The sequence below is a fragment of the Eurosta solidaginis genome, chromosome X, assembly GCF_040869045.1.
Source record: "Eurosta solidaginis isolate ZX-2024a chromosome X, ASM4086904v1, whole genome shotgun sequence".
NCBI lineage: Eukaryota > Metazoa > Arthropoda > Insecta > Diptera > Tephritidae > Eurosta > Eurosta solidaginis.
In genome coordinates this window covers 85,218,184-85,225,488 of record NC_090324.1, presented here as the reverse complement: position 1 = coordinate 85,225,488, position 7,305 = coordinate 85,218,184, and the positions used below count along the sequence as shown (strand labels likewise).

Here is a 7,305-nt window from a genome sequence, read left to right as displayed (position 1 = left end):
GTTCGAGTAGAAAAAATCTCTTGGAAACTCCGGCTCTGGTACGTTTGCGAATTGATCGATTATTTCTTGCAGTGTACGCAAGCCTTCTAAACGCCTTGACCCAACAGCCCCGTTGTTGCGTTGCAACTCCGGACCCACAGTTGTGATGAGTGCATTCAAAACTCGGCCGACGCATCGATGTACATTCGCATTAGATTGCGAAACAGATAGCAATAATAAATCTGGCATATTTACGATGCGTGTTGTTTTTTTTTTTAGCGGTCGTCACAAAACTTGCAGCAGATGAATTCTCAGCATGTCTACGCTCCAAATATTCTTCCACGTCATCCAAACTAGTACTATCTCTATGCAAATGCTGCGTTTATTGCAGCAGCTGCTGAATGCTCCTGAACGCCATAGCCGCACATTATATTGACTAAGCCAGACTTAATGTCAGTAGCACTAATACAGACACGGTAAGGGACACCATAACGCTCCACGGATGGTGATGAAGATCAAAACATTCATTCTTACTCCAATCTTGATAACCACAATTGCTGAGTCCACATCATTTATATTAAAGTTGTTCATAATCGATGAGTTTGCATATCTGGGTCATCACGATACGAATGGATAATTTTGTCAGTAGGTAGGTTGGTAGGTTGAACTGGCCGGTCCATGAGGACCTCACATAGACTGATTGAGTCCGTAGTGTTACCAGAAGTTTGTTTTAACGACCAAACTGAAAAACCCTATCAAAAACCAGGACCTATGTTATAAAATAACTCCGTCCTCTTGGCAAATACTAGAAGCTTCCTAGGACTTAAGCCACTTGCTGCTTCTAGATCTGACAGCTGTATCACTCCTAATAGCTGGAGTCTTAGCCTGGCAAGTGCAGGGCACGAGCACAGAACGTGCTCGATCGTTTCCTCCTCCAACCCGCACTTCCTACACCTGCTATCACTGACCAAGCCTAATTTAAAGGCATGTGACGCCAGAAGGCAGTGTCCAGTCAGAATACCCGTCATGAGTCTACAGTCCTCTCTTTTTAATGATAGAAGCAACTGTGTTAGTCTAAGGTTGTAAGACCTACACATAATCTTCGACACTTTACAGCCCCGCGCTTGAACCCACGCCTTTTCTGCTTGGTCGATCTTGTGCACCTCTCGCCTTCGCTTAATCTCGCCCAATCTAATTGGGACGTCTACGGAGCAAGCTTCAAGGGATGCGCCCTTTTTAGCTAATTCGTCCGCTTTTTCATTCCCATCTATGATTTTGTCAGTAAGTTTATCTTCTAAGAATTCATATTATGGGGAAATATAAATCCCATTATGGCTACATCTAGTTCAGGCAGAAGGAACATCAATAAGCACACAGTTTACAATTTCAACAAAAAGTTTTTTCACAGAATAAACAAAACATCTAGCATAGCTAACTACAGATATTAAAACTCCCATAAGCATTACTACCAATGATATATTGAGTATAACGTCGTGAAATGCTTACAAACGCACCCATTCTGTTGCTTCTCATTTGGCCATGAGGACATAGAGACCTATACCAAGTAATAGACCACCAGATAGCAAAAATATGAAATGTAGCAAAAAAATCAAATATTTTACACATGAGCTAACCTCAATGAAGTTTTGCAATATTCGTGGATGCATGTTACGTATTTCGATGCCACTATATCCGCCACCTCCCCCAGGATAACGACAGTCACTCATATCGACTTCGGCAAATTTCCGTGGTACTTAGAAATTTTTTATACCTAAATTCTAAATTTGTATACCTGGTTCTGAAATTTGTATACTTAATTTCTAAATTTGTATACCTGGTTCTGAAAAATTTTATAAGTAAAAGTTTTGAGGTAATCTCGTCACTCAGCCACAACCAGATATTTTTTTTGAAAAATAATCAATACAGACACATATATAATATGACTTAATGAGTCTAATTGCAGGCACCATGACTCGCTATAGCCAATTGCGCAAAGCATATGAAAAAAAGGCCAGCTACTTCAAGGTCCCATGCCATTTGTGTTCGGCTAGGCATCCAATCCGTCTATGCCCAGTCTAACGTTCAAAGACGCCTGAGAAACGGATGCGTGAAGTTCTTCTGGGCAATTATTGTGGCAATTGCCTCTCCATGGCGCATCGCACGGCTGGTTGCCCAAGCAACGGGAGATGTCGGCGATGTGGCGAGAAACACCACACCACCCTTCACGTGAATGAGCAAACCAAAGCCTCACGTGAGCCGTACAAGCCGTGGAGCGTACAGGTAGAGGAGGGAGAACGCGAGAACCTCGTTGTCACTACGGCGACGGCGTTGTCACTATACGCCTGCGATATTGAGGCGGAGGAGATGGAACGAGAAACCACTGAGAGGGACACCTATTCTCAATCGGCCAGCATTGTCCAAGAGAGATCGGAACCACTGCCCTTCCGACTATCAGGGGGATAGGAACCACGGCTCTTCCGACCCCTGCTACAACATGAGCGCCAACAGTCGAACAGAACCCCTCACCGTCGCCGCCGACAACGACAACGCCCCCAGCTGGCCAACAACAACACAAATCGCCGTCACGAAGCCATTACGACTAGCCTGCCTCGCTCTACGTCGACCGCCGACGATTCTCGAGGAGTCATTGCCACTCGCCAGCTAAGGACGCCGTTAACGTTCCGCAGTGGACGTACAGGGCTGGACTCCGTCGCTGGACCGGTACTGCGGCCCATGGTATCGATTCCGCCGACTGCTATAGAGAAAATTGAAGCTGGAGGACGACTTCACCTGGTGCGAGCACTAATCGATGTTTGTTCGCCGTCAACCGTCATATCGGCCGACTTGGTCCGGGATCTGCGGCTGGACGAAGCTCGAGTGGGTAGCCAGACAGGCTGTGTGATGTGTCTGCTGGGAAGCACGGCGACAACAAACGCATTGCGACCCATGCCGTCGTCACACCACATTTCCACCGAGTGGCGCCTAGTCACAGCTTGGATCCAGCCATCGCGACTGTGTACACGCACATATGTCTCGCCGATCCAAAATTCAACGTCGCGTCGCCAGTTCGCCTAATTCTCGGGGCAGACGTATATGCCGACATCATGCTCAACCAAGTGCAGCCACCGTCATTCGGTCCACTCTTGGCGCAAAGCAAAATCTTCGGATTTGTGCTCTCTGGAGTATCCCGCGCCTAAAATGTCGCAGATATAAATATCCAAAAAAAAGGAATTAATTTTGAATTTGAATTTAAATTATGAATTTTGTAATAAATAATATTTTATACTTTGAACTCATGCGTACAGTCTGTCCATCCACAAATCTCTCATCTTTCTCCCTCTAGATATTGTCTACTCTAGCAGCAGGGCAAGGCGAGGTTGCGTGCCGCAAGGGGCCGGCATGGTTAGGCCAGCAGGCTAACCCCAAAGGAAAATTAAGAGCCTGCCACCCTAATGCAATTAAATACAAAACCGCTTATTTATTACGACCGTTAGCACTTACACTAAAAGAAAATTGACGTTTCGTTAAGTTACCCCGCCAAAGGCCTATTAGCTTTGGGGGGGGGGGGGGGGGGGGGGGGGCTAAACGGATCCCGTGGAATGGAACTCGGCCACTTGGATTAAAGCCGCAGCAGTATACGCACGCTCGTCAGTTCTTCTTTTAAACAACAAGTTTTTCAAAACCATAAAAAAGGTCACTCCAGCGATCATCGCCGCCAGAACGCAGCGTCCACGAATATATTAAAAGGTAAAACTGTAGCAACTGCATGTTTGCTTTTTAAGCTCTAGTTCTCATTTTTCTATTGCACATTCCTTTGAAATAAAATACTAGTGTAATTTTTAATATTAATCATTGCCTTTTATTTCTAACCCCCCCGAGAGAAACTAGTCTGGAACCCGCCAGCTCAAGTTTTCAATATTTATTGATGGGGCAGGATTAACAATTTTTATTTAATGTAGTATCAATAGTTGTGGGTAATCGAGCCATAGATTTCCATCCGTGTGGTGAAATTTGCGAACGCCTGAAAGGACTTGGGCCTTAAAGGCCTTTGAGGCCCAAATCCATGCGCGTCCTTTCAAACTTTCAGGCGTATGCGACTTTCACCACGATTTTTAGCTGTGTAGATTGGATAGCTAACAAACGAATTCTAGAACGCCTACAACGCCCACGAGGCTATCCATGGAGTTCTGGCTTAACTCAATAAACATAACAATTTTGTGCCGGCAGATTTTAGAAAATTTTAAAGTCTAGTAACAACATAATTTGTTTAGAGAATTACCTCTTGGATGTGGTGCATCACCGCCACTAATAGTTCATTCATTAGAACCCGTGATTCACCACTTGTTAGATCATTGCTCCCAAAAATTCATCAACAAAAATCAAAGTATAAGAAGCTTCATGATAAAGAATAGTGGGTTAAGCGGCTGATAGACGAACGAAAGTCCGAAATTAACTGCCTTGATCGGAATTAACTTGAAGATAATCCTCATAGTTAATTCGCAAGATTTAAGAGAATTAGTGGAATTTTCGCTGACAACACTGGCGAAAACAACAGAATTCCACCTTGCATCGTAACAAGAGAATTTCACCTCGTTTGTCAGCTACTTAATTTGCACAGCCGAAAATGGTGGTGAAATTCGCATACGCTCGAAAGTGTGGCGAAGTCGCCTACGCCTAAAAGCATCAAGGACGTGCATTGAGTTGGGCCTTCAACGAGGTGGAATTCTACAACGCCTGCAACACTCAGGAGGCTAGCCATGAAGGTATGGCCTAATCTTCTAAATAGTTCGACTTGTGCGTTACGTAGCTCAAATTTGTTGATAAAACATTTCACCGTCACCGAGTTTTAAACTATATTTCACGTTTCAAGTCCCTGGATATCCAGGAAGTTAGTTAGAAGGCGATTGCAAGATTCCCAATTTAAAACTAGTTTTCTCAATATCTCGATCCGTGCGCCACCTAGAGGATTTTTTTGATAAAATATTGCATTGTAAGCGTTCGGGAAGTTACTCAAAAATCGAGCGAAAGATTCCCCCCGTTTTTAAAGGATTTGCAGTTATCTTGACTAGCGCGCCACCTAGCGAAACATTGTTTTATATATGTTGTATTGTCTCCAAGCCTCTAATTAAGTGCCAAGTTTCAAGTCTCTAGCTAACCGGGAAGTTAGTTAAAAATGTACTGAAAGATTCCCAAATTAAAATTTGTTTTCTTACTATCTCGATCCACGTGCCACCTAGCGAATTTTTTTGATCAAATGTTGCATTGTCACCGGGTCCTTACCCACGGCCCAAGTTTCAAGTCTCTACCTCAATGCCACGTTACTCAAAAATAGAGCCACCTAGCGGAAGTTTTTTTTCTATAAATTGTATTGTCACCAGGTCTCGAACTTTGTGCTAAGTAACAAGTCTCTAGGTAACCGGGAAGTTAGTTAAAAATGGATTGAAACATTCCCAAATTAAAATTAATTTTCCCAATATCTCGATCCATGCGACACCTAGCGGAATTTTTGATAAAATATTGAATTGTCACCGGGTTCTGACTTATTTCATATCACCACCTCACCGGGAAGTTACTCAAAAATCGATTGCGCGCCACCTAGCGGAATTTTGTTTTCTGTAAATTGTATTGTCACCAAGCCTCGAACTGTGTGCCAAGTTTCAAGTCTCTAGGTCACCGGGACGTTAGTTAAAAATGGATTGAAGGACTCCCAAATCAAAATTAATTTTCTTAATATCTCAAAATTTTTTTGATCAAATATTGTTTGTCACCGCGTTCTGACTCACGGCCAAAGTTTCAAGTCTATAGCTCACCGGGAAGTTACTTCAAAATCGATCGCAAGATTCCCTGCATTTTTTCAGCAATTTTCAGGGATTTTTGTTTATCTCGATTCGTCTGCCACCTGGCGGCATTTTGTTTTCCACGAATTGTAGTGCCATCGACTCGCAAACTATGTGCTAAGTTTCAAATCTCTGGATCGCCGATAAGTTAGATAAAAGTCGATTGCAAAATTTCCATTTTAAAACTAATTCTCTGTATATTCGATCCGTGCGCCACCTGGCGGATTTTTTTTTCACCTGCATTGTAATGTCCCCCATATCTGAACTATGTTCTAAGTATCAAGTGTCTAGCTCAACGGGAAGTTACCGAAAAAGACTTTTCCGTGGGTCAAAAATTCGTATGGAAATGAGGGGACAAACATGAAAGGAATTTAATATAAAGGTAGTAAAATGGTACGAAAAATCGTGAGGTGCATAAGCGTAAATATTATATTCCAAAAAATGACGAAACGACCGAACCGCTTAATGTTAATGACAATGTTATAATAATTTATTTAGACAACTTCAAAAATGTACAAAGCATGAAAGGTAAAGATGAGTGAGTGCAAATTAAGTATGACTGCGAATATGTATGTGTGTGTGTATGTATATTCATGTTTACAATTAGTAGTTAGTGTTCTGTTGTACGTATGTAGCTAAATATCTTTTAAAAATTGAAAAGTAATTATTTATATTGGGCCAAGTAACAATTTTAATAATATTTTTATTGGAGCTTTTCGGCCGTGGTTTTCTTCCTTCTTAATAAAACAACGTTTTATTTAGTCATCCTACGCGTTTCAACGCAATTTTTGCGTCTTCGTCAGGGATTTTTTTAATCATCTGTTTATTACAAAAACCAAAAACAACTACATTAATAATTGCTATTTTGGACATTTTTTTTAGAATTTAACAAATTTTATTTACAATTTTTTGTGCATTAACACTAATAATCTTTTGTTGAATAACATTTAAAGTATAGACATACACATCCATAAATACATCATTGACTCACTGTACACCCTTTGCTCTCACGGCAAACATCTACTGTGATTGCGCTAGTTAATAAACTGCGCTTATGCAGTCAACATCGTCTCAATAGTTTACTGTTCTCGAAATGTTTTTTTGTATGCGCAATCTCTCTATCGTCATTCTTCTTCTAATTTTGTTCTCCACGTACAGTATCTTTACGTTGTCAAAATCAGCTGTGTGGTTTTGATCAGTTAAGTGTTGCGCCAACGCTGTGTCTCATTTTGTGTTCGTTTAACCTCATTCTTAGCTCCCTTTTCGTTGTACCGATATAAACTTTATCACAGTTTTCGCCTTCTTTGCCCATGCATGGGATTTCACAAATCCCGTTGTGTAGTTGTTCCTTTTTGATTTTGTCTTTGGTTTTTGTCTAAATGCTTTGAATTGTGTGATTTGGTTTGTATCCATAGCTTATGTTGTTGGTTTTGATAATTTTGTGCAAGGTGTTGTTGTCCGTTAGGCTTGGTATATATGTGACTCCTGT

General features: G+C 41.7%; 1 pseudogene; it reads right to left on the bottom strand.

Annotated features, from left to right (window-relative positions):
• Positions 1 to 264: 264 nt before the first annotated feature.
• LOC137234472 (tetraspanin-33-like) lies at positions 265 to 1,706 on the bottom strand (annotated as a pseudogene).
• Positions 1,707 to 7,305: the final 5,599 nt, after the last annotated feature.